Source organism: Suricata suricatta, chromosome 7 (assembly GCF_006229205.1).
Source record: "Suricata suricatta isolate VVHF042 chromosome 7, meerkat_22Aug2017_6uvM2_HiC, whole genome shotgun sequence".
Classification (NCBI taxonomy): domain Eukaryota; kingdom Metazoa; phylum Chordata; class Mammalia; order Carnivora; family Herpestidae; genus Suricata; species Suricata suricatta.
The window spans coordinates 50,635,756-50,654,207 of NC_043706.1; positions in this window are offsets into that span (position 1 = coordinate 50,635,756).

An 18,452-nucleotide genomic window follows, 5' to 3' on the forward strand; every position below is an offset into this window, starting at 1 on the left:
CATAGGGAGGGGAAGGGGGAGAGAAAGGGACACAAAACATGAGAGACTATTGAATACTGAAAAATGGACTGAGGGCTGAAGGAGAAGGGAGAGGAAGAGGGGGTAAGGGGGTGATGATCATGGAGGGTGACACTTGTGGGGAGAAGCACTGGGTGTTATATGGAAACCAATTTGAAAATAAACTATTATAAAAATATAATTAAAAATTTAAAAAAAAAGAAATAAAGGTTTAGTGAGGAAAAAAAAAAAGGTAACATACACACAAAAAAATATATAAGAAAACTGGTGTTACTTAAACTGTCTCCTTTTTTTCCCATCAGTGGTTTTGAGGAGTCCCCCGTGTGTGTTTTCACTTTCTTACACAAACTTGAAGTGCTGCTCTCTCTCCAGCTCTGTCTTTCACCTCTCCATGAAAATGTCTCCTTTCTGCAGCCCCACAGCTATTCTCTCCCCAAGTTCAACTCTCCACACTCTGTACCTGCTGCATTCTCTCCCTAAAATTACGTAGATTGCTCTGTTTATCCTGAGATCAATTTCCTAGGCATTCATAATGGTTTGATGTTGATTTAGCTGTGTTCAAGGGAAAAGAGAAGGCCCGGGTTTCCTTACTACTCTGCTATCTTAACTCCTCCTCATAGTCTATTATTTTTTTATTTTTAAAAATTTTTTAAATTTTTTTAGTCTATTAATTTTTTTTAAAGAAAATGTTAGAATGATGACTTATGGCATTAATAATCCTGAATTTACTTTTAAATTATCAAAGACTGAGTTATGCTCATTATTATATAAGTGTTAAACATTTTTATTTTCCTTGTACATTAAAAAGTTTTGTGCATCATGTCCATGACTCCTATCCATGTTTTGGGACATTCAATTATTTAAAACCTCTACTTCCTCAATAGTCTGGATCAAGGACTCACATTTAATACTTTTTATTTTCCTTAAAAGAAAAGATATTCCTAAAATTCTTTTCATATACTATATAGGTCCTAAAATAATTTCTCGAGTATGAAAAATAATGTGTGATCAAAGGTATTTAAGTTATAGTAAAATAGTAAAGCTAGAAAAAAATCCTTTTCCTCATTTAATCACTAGTATATAGTATTCCCTCATGTAGATGCAAACCATTAAAACAAGAGAGTTATATATAGATACAAAGCCACAGTGAAAGAGTTAATCTATTCCACCAAGAATGCTGACTCAGTTCTCTTTCTTTTCCTCTTTACTTTTCAAATTATATAGAATTGACATGTAATCTTATATAACTTTAAGATGTACAAAGTATTGATTGGATACTTTCCTATGTTGCAAAATGATTACCACCAGTTAGCTAATATCTCCATCATGTCACATATCATTTCTTTTTTGTGTTGAGAATATTTTAAGATCTAGTCCTTTAGAAACTTTGAAGTATATATCACAGTGCTGTGAACTATAATAACAGTGCAGTGTATTAGATCTCCAGAACTTACTCATTCTCTTAATCAAGTTTGTGCCATTTGACCAATATCTCCCATATCCCCAGTCCCTGGTAACTAAATTTCACTCTTCTATGAGTTCAATTACATATGTAAGTGGTACCACCCCGTAGTTGTGTTTGTCTGAGTTATGTTACCATGTCTTCAAGGTCCATGTTGCAGCAAATGGAAGGATTGCCTTTTTCTCATGAGTGAATGACCGTCCACTGTATGTCCATTCATCTTTAAAAAAATTTTTTTAATGTTTATTTATTTTTGAGAGACTGAGAGAGACAGCGCACAAGCAGGTTAGGGACAGAGAGAGAGAGAGACAGAGACAGAGAATCAGAAACAGGCTTTAGGCTCTGAGCTCTTAGCACAAAGCCTGATGTGGAGCTCGAACCCATGGACTCTGAGATCATGACCTGAGTTGAAGTCAGACACTTAATGAACTGAGCCACCCAGCTGCCCCTCAATGCATCTTTTTTTATCCACTTATGCATTGATGTCACTTAGTTTGTCTCCATATTTTGGCTAATGTGAACAATGCTGCAATAAGGGTGTAGGTAAGGGTGTAGATATTTCTTTGATATCTTGTTTTCACTTCCTTTGGATATATACCCCAAACTGGGATTACTAGATCACATGTTCGTTTAATTTTAATTTTTTTGAGGAAAAACTATACTGTTTTCTGAAATGGCTGAACCAATTTACTTTATCACCAATAGTACACAAGGGTTCACTTTTCTCCACCATCCTCACCAACAGTGGTTATCTCTTATCTTCTTGATGATGCCCATTCTAACAGGTGTGAAGTGATGAGTCATTTTGGTTTTGATTTGCATTTCCCTGATGATTAGTGATTTGATTCTGGTCTTGAATTTCAGCAAATGAGGTACTTTTATTCCTTTCACAACTTACCATGCAAATTATTCCCTCTTTATTCAACTAACTTTAGATAGAAATGATTTACCTCTTAATTTTCTTCCCTGCCATAAATATGTTTCTCATAATGAGAAGGTCATTCAGGGGCACTGGGGTAGGGGGGCGGGTAGGCATAGACATCTCAGGCTGTGTCTACGTGATGATTGGGGGATGTCAGAAAGCAGTTACAGTCAAGATCTCCAGAAACATCACATCAAAGCCTGCAAGTGCTTTGCCTTTCACCGTTATTGTGTACAATGTGTGTGGCTTACCTCGTCCATAGTAGATGCTCAAGAGATATTTGCTGTACATACAGCATGATACTTAGTAGCCAGAGCGAGACTGATCTTTGTGTGACTTTTTACTCTGACAAGCACCTTTAACTTGATTAGCTGTTTGGACAAATCACAACACAGCTCTGAACTCAGTTTCCTCATCTGTAAATCAAGGATAGTAAGTCCTATGTTTTAGAGTTGAAATACAGTGGTATTAAAATATAAACCCACAAAGGCTGGGATTTTATTTTCTATGTAACTAACTGCTGTAATCCGAGTGCCTTAAATGTGCTTCATACACGTGTGGCATTCAATATATATTATTTGAATGAATTAAATTTGCTGATGATTGCCAGGTCATTCATTATAAGGCCTTTCAAATAGTTTAATTTTTAGGATGAGTCTTTAAAACTCCATGTTATTATTATCGTCATCTTGTGACAGAAAAATGAAGCAAAGATCATTTAAATAACCTGCTAGCAAGTGTCATAAAGACAACGCAAAGCCAGGCAGCTGCATATAGAGGTCCATGCTTCTACTCTTTTTACCGTATTGCATCATAAAGTATGTAAAGCACTGAAAAAATATTAAATGCCTAATAAATGCTCATACTTGGTATTACAGGAGAATCATTAAAATTGGAATTTCTGATTCAATTAGGATATTATGTTCATTTAAAATAAAAGGCCAGTAACCCAAAACCTGAAATTCCCCAGATAGTCAGTTCTACATTAAAACATGTGCCTTTTCTGCTTCGTGTTTAGTTTTTGTAATGAAAGGCAAAGGAAAGTCTTGATTCATATAAGCACACCGTTTACACCTAAGAAAGGTGACCAGTTTCGAAACATTTAATAGACCTATATAGACTAAGAGATGTTCCCAAATTGTAGGGTATAAGGGCAAATGCTGTGCCTATTATTTTATAATAGAAAAGCAAATTCTATTTGGCATGTGATATGAATGCAATTATGCACTAGGTCACATTTGTAAATATTTTCCTTACTATAATCATGTTCACTGAAGTTTTCCTTGTCCCTAGGTTAAGCCTATCCCAGGTTTTATTACTGAAATTATAATCATTACCTCAATCTACGGCCATTGGCTCTGAAAATTTATAAGTTAAACTTTACTAGTTGTCCTTGAAAGGTGAAGTGAAATAAAAATGAGAATGTAAAAATGTGTCAGTAGTCTAGAAGGATCACCTCAGAAACAGCCTCATTTTTCAGGAGTAGACTGTGAGCCCTGAGCTAGGAAAAGGAACAAACAATAAAGAGTGCCATTGACAACATATATCCCAAGTCCCTTAGTTTGATCTCCTTGTTCCCTTTCTGTCTTGGACAGGTCTTTCTCCGTCCCTTGGGCTAGGTATGTGGTAAGTCAGTTATAATTAAAGTCTCAGCTTCCCCAGCAGCTAACTGTACCATGTGATTAGGTGATTTGGCAGTGGAATATGAATAGAAGTCATATATATAACTTCTGCTTTAAATGCTTAAAAAAAATGCAGATGGCTGCCCATCACCTGATTTTCTTCTCTCGGGCCAGACTGTAGATGGGAGGTTGAGGCAGATTTGACTATGAAGAAAAGGTTCAACACCTTAGATGATGACAGAATAACAGGTTGGAAGGTACCAGGGTCTCTGAATAACCTTCGTGAGACAGAGTTGTTATTCTCTTTGGAAATGCTTATCTACTTCTGGTCTTGCATTCTTGAGAGTAACGCATACTTCAATCTTGTTTAAATCTTGAAGTGTTGAGATTTGTTGGCGTCAACAACTTAGGTTTGAAATGATACATTCCTGGGATTAAGTGTAGACAACACCATCATAACTACCATCAACAATGGGAATGGCAACACTTATTAAGCACATTTTCTGCTTGGCATTGTGCTGCTCATTGTAAACACATTATTTCATTGATACTTTGAAACAATGCAATGATGTATGTATTATTTTGAGACTTAGCTGAAAATTTTCTTAGTAATCTTCTCTCTGTCATTAGTTAGAAGGTAAGAGCTAAGATTGAAACCTAGGTCAGTTTGATTACAAACCTTGCAAAGTTTAATGCAAATTTATTCCACTTTCAGCTTTCCAACAGTTAATTTAGTCCCTTATTATAAAGGGAGGTTTTCTATGCTAACTCTCATGACACCATTAATGAATTTAAACTGAAAACAAAATGTGGTTATGTTTCCATGACGTTAAATTAATTCATGCTGATTTTATTATTTTCCATTTTGTCTCATTGTTCCACAAACTTTCTGTTGAATAATTTGTGAAGGAGATTTCTAGAGTTGCAAGAGCACCATAACATCCTGTGAAGTAGGTATATGGTAAGTGAGTAATAATTAAAGGGAGAAATGTACAGGGAAGCACCGTAACACTGATGACAGTATACATTTAGATGGTTACAGAGTGGGGACTACAGAGATGATCCAGGTTGGCTAGAAACAACTTTTATAAAGTGTGAAAATTTGAATTGATCTTAAAAGTAACGTATGAGGGGCACCAGGGTGGCTCACTTGGTTAAGCAACCCACTCGTGATTTCAGCTCAGGTCATGATGTCACGATAGTGAGATTGAGCCCCACATTTTCTGTGCTGAGCAGGGAACCTGTTTAGAATTCTCTCCCTCTCTTTCTCTGTCCTTGCTCTGTGCTCGCTCTCTCTCTCTCTCTCTCTTTCTCTCTCTCTCTCTCTCTCTCTCTCTCCCCCTCCCTCTCCCTCCATCCCTCCCTCACCGTCTCTCTCTCTCAAATGAAATTTTAAAAAAGAACTCAGTTTAAAAAATGTAATATATTATACGATGGGAGATAGGGGATATTTCAAGGGGAGGTAAACAACATAAGCAAAAACTTGGAGCTAAAAATGAACTTGATACATGAGAGAAATTCTGAAGAACTGACTTATTGGGAGGGAAGTTTACCACTGGGAGTAGCATAATAAAGGACCATCAGTACAGCTTGAGGCTAAAAGGTAGAGAAACTGGTGTATCAATATGTTGTACTAGAATAAAAAAATTTTAAATATAACATTTGGATCATGAGATCAAAGTGACATTTTAGAAAGAGTAAGCTGACTTCTGGATTGTATTCAAAAGAGGAAGAACTGAAAAGAGGAAACTGAGTTACATTGTTGAAGTAATTCAGGAGGGAAATACACCAGTGCCAATTTATAGGTAGGGGTAAAATGGAAATAAAACACATAACAACTAGAAAAGAAGAATATGAAAGACTTAGAGCCTTTCTGCCAAAAGGTACATTGCAAGCACTCTCTCTAGATCACTATTTACTATTTCTGCTTCCAAATCACAGATCTCTGGGCAGCTATTATCAGGTTATGAATAATTGCCATGTTTTCATCCTGTTTGACTAATTTTTGAAAAGTTAGGAGGGTTGAAAATGGAGGCAGGGTCATCACAGTGTGGCATAAGTAGGAGAGAGCAAAATAGCTTTGAAAATTGGAGATGTTGGGGAATATCTAGGTTGAGTGGTCCCTTTTTCTTTGTTTTTGTTTTCATAATTTCAGAAGCCAGTGCCAAGCCAAAAGAAAAAAAAATCAAAAACTGATCTTAGAAACTAGATACCTAAGTTATCTAAAAATTCTTAATAACAAAGTTCTCTTAGTAATTGTGTAACTGACTAGCATTTTCTTTTATGCCCAAGAGAATCATTACCTTCACTATTTAAATGTCAGTTTAAACAGAATTCTAAATGGTTTTTGTTCAGCCCTATAGTCTTCTCTCCCTAATCCCTAATCAATTAGCATCAAGATAAATACTCACTTTCAGTTCAGTGTATGGTTGGATTGTGTAATCATCTCTACTTTACACGTTTCTAAAAAAGGATCTTCACAGACATATTCCACTGTGTATAACTTTTTAGTCTCAGGTAAAAGAAATAAAAACTTTACTTCTCCAACTAAATTTTGGAAGTTTTCTACATAAATTTAGCTTTAAATTTAAATTTTTGACTATAGATAAATTCATGTATGTATATATAAATATACATATATATATTTGATACTATTTACCAGTTGACTACATTCTAATTCTCAACCTCTATTATGTCTGCAACATATACCAAGAAATTTGATTCATGTGTTAATCTTAAAGGTTTCCCCCATTGAGGAAGTGGAGTGAAAGCTTCAAAGAAATCTCTTCAAACAGGGCTCCAGCACGAGTATACCACCACACAGTCAGCACTTCTTCAACTCTCTAATGTGATGGTAACTTAGTACAAGAAGATGTCACTCATTAAAATACACACACACACATACATACACACAGGTGCATTGCACTTTGATTTTTTTCTTACACTTAGATTATTCTTCCAAAAATCTGTTTTTGACCAGAAATAAACAATCTAATTCTGAGAAACACATAAAGTGTAGTCATGTGTGATGAGAAGTGAAGATGCACAGTGGGAGAATTAAAAATTAAGTGTTGTTAGTTTCCTTTTATTTTCCTCCCTTCGGATGAAGTAAAATTTAGGTAGTTATGCAAAGGCTCAGAATTATTCACTGTCCGTCAAACTTTACTGGCAGAGGAAAGTTTGAAGAGAGAAGAAAAAAAGTTACACAGAGGAAAGGGTATTACTGTTTCTTGGGTCAGCCTGTTGGAAATGGTGTCTATCAAAAATGACAAGGGTGATTAAAATAGATACTCGTGACTGTAAAGACAGCATCCCAAATTATAAACAGAGGAGAACGCAGTGGGTGTTTATTATTGAAATACTGCTTGTGCCTTCATGTTGATAAGTGTAATAAAATTTGTAGCTCAGGACTTAGTTGGAACAGAAGGAGTAAAGTCCGCACTGAGCATGACATTTGGGCAGTGTGTGGCATTGAATACAGTCATCACAGTAGCTGAATTGGTCCACATGACAATAGGTAAGAGGTATGAGGCAAAAAGATAGGTGAACGTTGACATCACTGGACCAGAAACCCGGTGCAAAGAGTAAACAATGGGCTTTTAGAAACTGAAGGCAGCTTTAGAGAATGCAACTCAAAATGCTTCCCAGATAATTTGCACTGAAGGCTTTGTGTTGCCTGTAATAGCAGGGATCATTTTATGGTGAAAACAAGTCTGAGACCAAGAACGATACATATGACATCTAGAAGCCCAGGATATCTGGTGCACAAATATCTGTAAGAAACCTGAGAAATTTAAACCACAGGACACAGGAAAAAAAAAAAAATAAGCCAACACTAAGGCTGAGATTTCGTCTCACACATCTGTGAATAAAGAGCTTGTCTGGATTTACTGTTGAAAGATTTGTGTTAATAGAGACTTCACTTGTGATCCACCCATGGTCATTCACAAATATGTGTGGAAGTAATTGTGACACAAAAATTCTCTTAACTAACATTTGTAAGTGCTTTGTTTCCACATAGTTCTTTTTTGTTTCTCATGTTCATGGTTCAAAAATCATTATGACGTTGTAAATAAGATGTGTTTAAATGGGGGCAGCTGGCCATATAATGAAAACCTTGGGGCCTAGATGGGGACAGTTTTGTATGCCTTCTAGGTCATTTTATGGACAGACCCATGGTATACCATGGGCGCCTGAAAACTAGTTCTGTTTGGTTATGACCAAGTAACTGGCTCCTACATGTGACTCTGCAAAGGGAAAAGAGATTATTTGCTGTTTTGATGAATCCATTCTAGTACTTAATATAACCCTCCTGTCCATGATATTTCATTGATTTTGTGCTTTCCTCATAAGAAAACACAAATTAGCCTAAAGATACTTAAGTTTGAATGTCACTGAATGTTAAAGATGTAAGGAAAGTCCATCTGGGTAAAAAAGAATAAAGAGGATAATAATAATTATTTTTTTAGAGCATGGCTTTTTTCCTACCCATTTATAAATAAATGCAAATCCTCTTCAACATTTTCCTGCTGCTATCACTTTATTTTCCATACATTTTTTTCTTATGCATGGTTCTTCTAATATCCCTAAATCTTGAAATGAAGAAATACAATATTAGATATGGTCAGATAGGTGCTTTGCCTTCCTTCTCATTTTAAATCTTTTTATTTAATGTTTGTTTTTGAGAGAAAAAAAGAGAGTGTGAGTGAGGGAGGGGCGGAAAGAGAGAGAGACACAGAATCTGAAGCAGGCTCCAGGCTCTGAGCTGTCTGCACAGAGCATCTTCCTTTTTATTTTAAATTCAAGACTTAGGTTACAATTTGATGGCCACACATGTTCTCATTCTCTTCCTCCCTCTCCATTATTATTTGTTTAAAGAAGCTTTAAAATGTGACTTATAAAAACCCATTGCTATTTATTTATTTTAAATATAATTGATTGTCAAGCTAGCAAACATACAGTGTATACAGTGTGCTCTTGGCTTCTTGAGTAGATTCCCATGATTCATTGCTTACATACAACACCAATGTTCATCCTAGCAAGTACCCTCCTCACTGCCCATCACCCATTTTCCCCTCTCTCCCGCTCCCCACATCCATCAACCCTTAGTTTGTTCTTTGTATTCAAGAGGCCCTTATTGTTTGTCTCCCTCTCTGAATCTGATTTTTCCCTTTCCCTTCTTCCATGGTCTTCTGTTAAGTTTCTCAGGTTCCTCATATGAGTGAAAGTATATGATATCTTTCTCTGACTAACTTATTTCACTTAGCAAAATACCTCCAGTTCCATCCATGTTGTTGCAAATGGCAAGATTTCATCCTTTCTCATTGCCAAGTAGTATTCCATTGTATATATAAACCACATCTTCTTTATCCATTTATCATTTGATGGACATTTGGGCTTTTTCCATAATTTTACTGTTGTTGATAGTGCTGCTATAAACTAGGGGTGCATATGTGCCTATGAATCAGCACTCCTTTATTCTTTGGATAAATTTCTAGTAGTGCTATTGCTGGGTCATAGGGTAATTCTATTTTTAATTTAATTTTAAAGGACAACTACTTCAAACAGAAGACACACTGAAGCTCACTGCAAAATTTTAAAGGGAACTTTTAAAAACATTTATTTATGTTTATTTATTATTGAGACAAAGAGAAACAGAGCATGAGTAAGGGAGAGGCAGAGAGAGAGGGAGACACAGAATCAGAAGCAGGCTCCAGGCTCCTGAGCTGTCAGCACAGAACCTGACACGGGGCTTGAACCCATAGATCTTGAGAGCACCACCTGAGCCGAGGTCGGACGCTTAACCAACTGAGCTACCCAGTCGCCCCTGGCAATTTTTTAATATACAGAAATCAGTCGTTCCTTTAAAAAATTACTGAATGAGATTGTTGTCATGTCCTATATTGTTTTAGCAAATATGGTCAGTGCCTCACACATGTCCCTCTCACACTTAACCTGCAAGCCATGAAACTCCCAATTTCCAATTTGCAGTATCCATTATTATTTGCTTATGGGTTCTCCTTGTCACAGTAGTCCTCTCAGTCTGGACCCAGCATTGAGGGGAGGACTGGGGATGTCAGTGGTTTTCAGAGAAGCTACCAATAGAAGGTCCCTCAGCCCTGAACTACCTGCCCTATACTTTTCTCTCAGGTCTCCAGAAAGATCAAGTTCTAATTCCCACAGTAGTGATTTTCTTGATGATACAGCATTTAACTACCTCTTCCCCTTTCTTGCTCACTTCTCTTTTCTCTCATATTTCTTTTTTTAAATTTTTTAAAATATTTATTTATTTTTGAGAGAGAGGGAGAGCGAGCACGAGTGGAGGAGGGGTAGAAAGAGAGAAGGAGACACAGAATCAGAAGCAGGCTCCAGGCTCTGAGCTGTCAGCACAGAGCCCGATGTAGGGCTCGAGCCCACGAACCGTGAGATCATGACCTGAGCTGAAGTCGGACATTTAACCAACCAAGCCACCCATGTGCCCCTTCTCTCATATTTCTTGAGCGTGCCTTCCAATTAAAGGCACTCCCACTCAAATTACAGAAGGTTTTTTTTTTTTTCTGGAGAAACTCTAACCAACAAGGTCTCATGTTGCCTCATCTCAAGTATTTGTGGAATGGTGACCTATTAATTTTGTAAGGCCAAACAGGGAAGCATTTTTATTACAAAGTTCTGTATGTAAATATACTGGTATGAAGCTGAGAGCAGTGATTCAAAAAGAAAATTTTTTTCTTAGTTATGTAAAACTATTATTTTTTTCATTTAGATTTAAAAGTCAGAGTAAAAATTACTTTCACTAAATACCTCAAAAAATTTCTGATTCTATTAACTCCTTATTTCCGTGCACTCTAATTCATTTCAGTTCAGGTTTTCATTAAAACAAGGCACAATGGACAGTCCCAAAATAAAGAGTCCATTTCCCTTAAAGGTTTATGAAGTAGTGGTGATATAATTACCTATTTATAAAATAGCATTAATCAACACTGGGTATCATGCCTAGGCCCTTGACAGAATTGGAAATAGATAAAAATTTTAAAACCAACCAAATTGAAAAATCCTATTTTCTGGGTCCTCTACTGGGATCACTCCATTCATTCCCTCCCAGCATCAGGTCCCGTGGCTTCAACTGCCAGGTAGGTGCTGATGTCTTCTAAATTTAGTTCTCTAGCCTTGACTACCTCTCCGAAATTTAAAGCCTTATACCATATCTTCTATTTCCTGTCTCCCTGTTGATATCTAATAGGTATGGCAAACCTGTCATGGTTAAATTGGGATTCTTGGTTTTGGCCTCCACCTATTTATCTCCTAGTCTTCTCTCCAAGTTTCTAAATCACTAACTGATCCAACTAGTTGCTCAAGAACCTTATTAAATTCAGTGGCAAGGCATTCTGCACATTTCTGTAGCGTACATTGCCAATGTGTCTGTTCTCTCCATCTTCATTGTTGGCTGAGAATCTAAGCCTAAACCACTTCTCCCTTGAGATCTTTCTTCCATTCTTGTTTCTCTGCAAGCCATTTTCTACTCCATAGCCTAGGTAATCCTTCTAAAAATCTCTAAAAGAGAAATTAGCTCAAGATTCTTCCCCTTTTCAAATCCTCCAGGAACTTCTGCTGCAATTAAATAAAAACTCCTAGCTACTGCTTCTAGTCTCTCTTTGCATCTTCTGCCATTGTTTTCTCTGCTAAGTTCCAGCCACAGGGCTGTCTTGATGTATCTCAAGCACACCAAGTGTCTCCTTACTTTAAGGTCTTTACAGTTGACATCTGAAATACTTTGCCTCCATATTTGCATTGGTTAGTTTCTTGCTTTTACTCATCTCTCAATTTAAACATTCCCTCCTTGCTGGGACTTCTTCCACATGCAGCCTAGAGTCAGCTATTTAGTTCCTTTCCATCAGATCACTCCATAAGTTGCACAAGCAAACGGACCACATTCTGTTGCTTACCCCTCTATTCAGGAGCATCCGTTTCACTACCAGATACTAAATAGATGCTCAATAAATGGATATAGGATTTAAAAAATGGAATGAATGAAAAAAACGGAATCGATTGCCTGATGGTGAGGTGCCGTTCATCTTCAAAACCACTGAGAGATATAAAATGCAAAGGGGAGATGGTTGTGCAGCAGCAGTACCCAGAAAGGGAGTCCTGAATGGGGTGAGTCACGTCTGTACTTGAAGAAGCACGGTCTTTGTTTTGGAGAGAAGGATCAGTTTTTGCCACCTTGTAAATGCATATTTGGATATGAGCTGGGATGTTCTAAAAAAGCCAAGAGAGAAACATGTCTGGTGAAGGAGGCGTAGCAGTGAGCAGGTGAGGTAAATTGGCCTTAATGTTCAGTCAGTTAGATTTGACCTCGGGTACAAAAAGAAACCATTGTTTGTATTGGTGGATGAATGGCATAAAGCATAAAAATAAAATACCACACCTAAAGAATTTGGAGTCTTGTCTCAGAATAAACGCCCTGTAGTGTCCAGTAACCTATGTGTTTTTCCGAATTGGTGCTTGGAACAAAATGTTAAAAGCAAGAGCTTTAGAGTCCCACACAGACGTGAGTGTGCATGAAGATAGCAATCTGCTAGCTGTCTGACCTTGAAAAGGTACCTAATCTCTCCTCAGCTCCAAACTATAATTTGCCAGTTGCAAGCTGTAGGGTTAATTTCAAGAACATATAGAAATCATTCAATGTTATGCCTGACATAAGAAGAGATTGATAAATGTGATCATTGCCATTACCAATATTTTAAAACCATAGTATCTGATGTGAGTTCCAGCCTGGAGATTTAGATTGTCTCATTTGATTCAGCGGGATCAGCTACCTCTGTGTCTTTCCACCCACCACCTGGGTGCTGACAAATGATGACATCAGTGTTAACGATGGTAGAGTTAAGTTAAAGAAATGCTTCATGATGAGTAACAATAAGTAGAATTATCTTGTAGGTGGCAGAAACCATTGGTGAAAGAAAGTAATTGTGACATTTTGCATATTACAAATTGGCATATGGCATATGAATAGAATGAAATTTTACTAAACACTGAACTAAATGTATTTCTTAATGTCTGTGTACTCACCTAGTAGTGGAATGAATGCACTCTTGAAAAAGTTTATTTATTCATTCACAAACACTGAGACCTGACAATATTCCAATCAGCATTCAACAAACTTGGCAAATATGATGCCTAAAAAGCAGACATGGGCTTGTTCTCAGGGAGCTTGTGGTATATTGAAAGAGACAGTTACAGAGTGGTAAGTGCTAGAAAAGAGAGACGATTTCAGGGGATTTTGTAAAAAGGAAGTATTATCAGAAACCTAAGCTTATATAAAAATATTCATAGGTTACGTTAACTTATGTTGCTTTTAGGACATAGTGTCTCCATGGCAAGTGATAAAAGGGATCTCTTAAAGACCAAGTTCAATGTTTTTTTAATGAGAGCTTACTAGGAGTATAGTTGTCATTTTGAATACAGTACAGTAAATTAGTAATTAGATATTCACTTGTCATTTGCTTGTGTACACATATAGGTAAGTACATTTGTATGTGTTTATTTAGTTGTGCTTCATGTACTCACTACAGGACCTCTCAGCTCGTCTTCTCTTGTCTAGTATTTCTCTAAGAAAAAAAAATCTTCGTTTCTCATGCTTGTACAATAAGTGTTGTCCCTTCTCTGACCCTTTTGAGAAATAACTTGTAAAATGGGGCTTCCTCATCCATGTCCTCAGATTTTACCTTCCTAAAGCTAATGACTTATCATGAATCTGCACATTTTAACAATTCTCCCCTGAGTTAAAGCTTCACAATTAACTTTATGCTAGATTGCTCCACTTAAGTGGTATCCTTTGGAGACCTTAAACTGAAACTACCTGAAACTGAACTTAGTATTATTCTTCAATGCTGAGTCTCTCTATGCATTCCATTTCTTGGTGAATGTCATTGCCATTCATCTTGATACCCAGATCAGAGTCGTGTAGGCGAGGCTATAGTCCTTTCCTTTTTTCATCACTTTATATTCAAATATTTTTTAAGTTTATTTACTTATTTTAAGAGAGAGAGGGGGCACATGCATGCAAATAGGGGAGAGACAGAGAGAGAGGGAAATAGAGAATCCCAAGCAGGCTCCATAGTGTCACCATGGAACCCAATGTAGCGCTTGATCTCATGAAACATGAGATCATGATCTGAGCCAAAATCAAGAGTCGGACACTTGAACTGACTGAGCACCCAGGCTCCCCTATATTAAATTTGTGAATCAGTCCTGTCAATGTCCTCTTGAATTTTATCTTGTCTAACTCCTGTATTCTCAGACCTTCTGCCTTGGATTGGCTCTAAATCTTCTCTGACCTATACTGATTTACGAAAGTTCTCACTTTTCCTTCCTCCAGTCCAGTTAGCTCTCCATGTTATCCTTCATATTAGACTGAACTACTTTGTTTACAAAATTGATATTGTTTTCATTCCCCAGTTTGAAGCCCTCTGAATGACTCACCATTGCTATTCCCAGCACTGTTTTGTCCTACTGATTTCAGGTGTTGTTTTTTTTTCCCCATGACCTTGGGTAATGTCTTCTCATGTGCAGATGACTACTCCAGCAAGAACCCTAGAGAACCCGCTGCCCACTCTGAAATTGTGTATCTCCCTCCTTTTATTCTGCCTCATAAATCCTAGCTGCTTTGGCCCTTCTGAAATTGAATTTCTTTTTTTTTTTTCTTTAAATTCAAGTTAGTTAACATGTAGTATTGACTTCAGGAGTAGAGTTTAGTGATTCATTACTTAAATGCAACACCCACTGCACATCCCAACAAGTGCCCTCTTTAATGCCCATCACCCACTTAGCCCATCCCCCACCCAGCGCTGTGCCAGCAACCCTCAGTTTGTTCTCATTATTTAAGAGTCTTTTATGGTTTGCCTCCCTCTCTGTTTTTATCTTATTTTTTCTTCCCTTCCCCTATGTTCTCTGTTTTGTTTCTTAAATTTCACAAGTGACTGAAATCATATGATATTTGTCTTTCTCTGACTTATTTCACATAACACACTCTAGTTCCCTCTTGTCTCAAATTAATGAGACTGCCATACACTGCTTGGGTCTCCCTGCTCTGCACTGTGGCAGGGAGACTGGCCCCCGGTGGAAAGCGGAGCAATCACTGGGCTCCGCGAGTTTAGCTTCTCCCAGGGATCACTAGACCATGTTTCCAATGTCTAATGTCTTCCAATGCTTGCCAATGTCTAAAACTTATTGTTATCATATATTTTATCCAGTCTTCTAGATGTCTAAAAGCTAAGTGGATGAATACATTTTTTGTTATTCTATCATGCTCAGAAACAAATCCAGAAATATGAGTTTTTTAAGAAAAAGGTAATGGGTTTATATTGACATAATGTCTTAAAAATTTTTAGTTTTCATCATTGACATAATTATTTATCATTTAATATTAATATAACTTCAAAGTCATATTAGGAAACAACATATACATTTTACATACATTTCTTCTTAGCATGTGTCCCATTGACCACACTAGGATTTAAGTCAGATGAGATTATTCTTTATTCCTGTGCAGACAGGCAGACATTTTGCAATAGATCTGACCAAAACCGTCAAGGTGATCAAAAAGAGGAAAGTCAGAGAAACTTGAACAGCCTGGAGGATATGAAAGAGATAGGATTATTAATGTAATGGGATGGGATTGTGGAATAAAAAAGATACTAGGTTAAACTAAGAAAATCCAATTATGGATGTTAGGTAATGATACCAGCTTTAACCAATTGTAACCAATGTGCCGTACTCATGTAATATTTTAACAATAAGGGAAATCATGTAACTGGAAGGGGCATATATAAAAACTCTAATATCTGCTCAACTTTTCTATAATTCTAAAACCTTTTAAAAATAGTCTGTCATTTCTTAAAGGCCATTTTAAAAAGTATTTGCTATTAGAAGTCATGGATTTGGAATTTTGTCTCATCAATTGCTGCTTAATTTGAAATAACTCAAGTGAAGGTGGTACATATATTAATTTCAGAGTGAATTTGTTAAATTTGCATAAAAATGAAGTTGTGTACATTTGTATTTTTCAAAATATGTTAATACAGGAGTGAGGGCAGTTAAACATTATAAATGGCAAAAAAAAATTGTAAGTATAAAATTTTCCATATGTTCCGTGGTCTCCTTTTGGGACTTTCTATTTTGTTCTTTTTGCTTTGTCTGTTCATTTCAATATCATACTGTTTTAATAATTTGGACTTTTAGTATGTTTTCTTATTTTTATTACATTTCCATGTTAGCTTTTTAACAAAATTTTCTAGCCAGGAGAAAAGGTGACAAAGAGATCCTCAGTAATTTTAATGACACTGTATTAAATGACAAATTAATTTAGAAGAACCAGCATATTTGTGATGTTGAATTATCCTATCAGGGAGCATATAAATTTTATATATACACATACATTCATTTGTTCATACCCAGTGTTAAATCCTACAGGAATAATTTAAAGTTTTACTTCATAAATTACACTTTTGTATTTTGTCTTTCTTGCTGCTGTTATAAATTATATTACCTCTTTCATCATCTTGCTTTATAAATATTATAATAATTTCAGCATATTAATTTAAGAACTCAGTATGTTCCTAAATTTCCTTATTATTTGAGTAGTTTTACCATTCACTGTTTTTGGATAGTTCAGATACACAATTGTACTATCAGAATGTAGAAATAATGTTAACTTTTAAGCCTCTAATTGCTATCGTTTGTCTACATATGTTGGCTAAAACTTGATTAAGACATGAAATAGTAGTTACGGTAGTATAGATTATGATAGTGTAAATTAACAAAAAATATTCTTAATTGCCTGTTTTCTATCAGTGACATGATTTGGGGGAAAGTAAGATTAAATTGCATGGCATACGTGTTTCAGTCCCTTGACCTTATACAGATTTATCTACATTTCTCTTTCCTTTTCTTAAATTCCAACTTCACAAGAGCAAGGACAGTGTCTACTATATCACTGTATTTCCATCATCCAACAATATTGTCAAAACAGAGATACATTTATGTTTTAACATCTAGCAAAGTCCTTAAAATATCAGAGTTACAGATACATGCTAATTGAAAGCATAAGGCATAAAAGACCTAATTTAAATTTATTACTCAAATATTCAAGTTATTTAAAATAAGCTACATTTTGTTTTATCAATTTTACAAAGATAAAATGAGCTTATAAAGATGCAAATATTATGAATCCTGACAATAAGTTTTGACTTCATTTGTTACAATTTTATACTTTTAAAAGTATAATGTTTCCTTTCTAATTTCCAAGACTTGAGACAATACAGAGACTCAAACGTATTTTTAAAAATTACTTTTGGTAAATATTAACCTTGTGAAATATACCCAGTGCTTCAATAAAGACGTAAAATGTCTGTCATTCTGTGTTCTAATACCATAGCATAAATGTAGCATAGGTCTAATGGTTAATAAGTAGAAAATCAAATTTAGTTAAAAAATGAAGTGGAGTAGACTCAGTACACAATGAAAAAAATTAAATCTTAATGCTGTTAAATATACCCATTTAATTAAAGTCCAACTCTGCCTCAACGTAATCTGTGTTTCTGCAATAAAGATGATTATGGATGGGGCACCTGGGCTCAGTCGGTTAAGAGTCCAACTTTGGCTCAGGTTATGATCTCACTGCTTATGAGTTTGATCCTTGCGTAGGGCTCTGTGCTGACAGTTCAGAGCCTGGAGCCTGCTTCGGATTCTGTGTCTCCCTCTCTCTCTCTGTCCTTCACCTGCTTGTGCACTGTTTCTATGTCTCTCAAAAATAAATAAGCATTTAAAAAATTAAAATAAATGTGATTATGAGAGGGAAGAGGCACATAGAAGTATAACGGAGGGCCCAATATATTTACAATATTCTTTGGGAGCTCTTGGGTAGTAATGGGTATTTTGGTGTGGGTGAAGAAAGGCTGGGAAATATTTAGAACTGAATTTCAAAGCTATGAGTGACATATATATTTATATGTCATATATATCATACTAAGTCATTCCTTTAAGGTGTGTTTGGAGAGCCATTAAAGCTTCTGAACTAGAAGCATGGACTTTTCAGATGCATAATTTGTAGAAGCAGTTCGTCTTTCACTATAATCTACTAGACCTACTACATGAAATACATGCCTGGAAATGAAAGATCTGTTGAAAGGCAAGAATATTAGAGGAAAGCTGGACACATGGCATTGTTAGTGGGATAAAAAGGAGACAACTTCTAAAAGTATTTTTTGTGTAAAAAAAAAAAAAAAAAGAAAGAAAAAGAAACCAAAGGAGGGCCATGACCAACAGCAATTTCTCATCTAGAAATGAGCTTAAGAAATATATTAATATAATAATGAACCAGGAAAGGATGTTTAGAGTTGGATTAATGATTATAGAATGCTTTTTTATT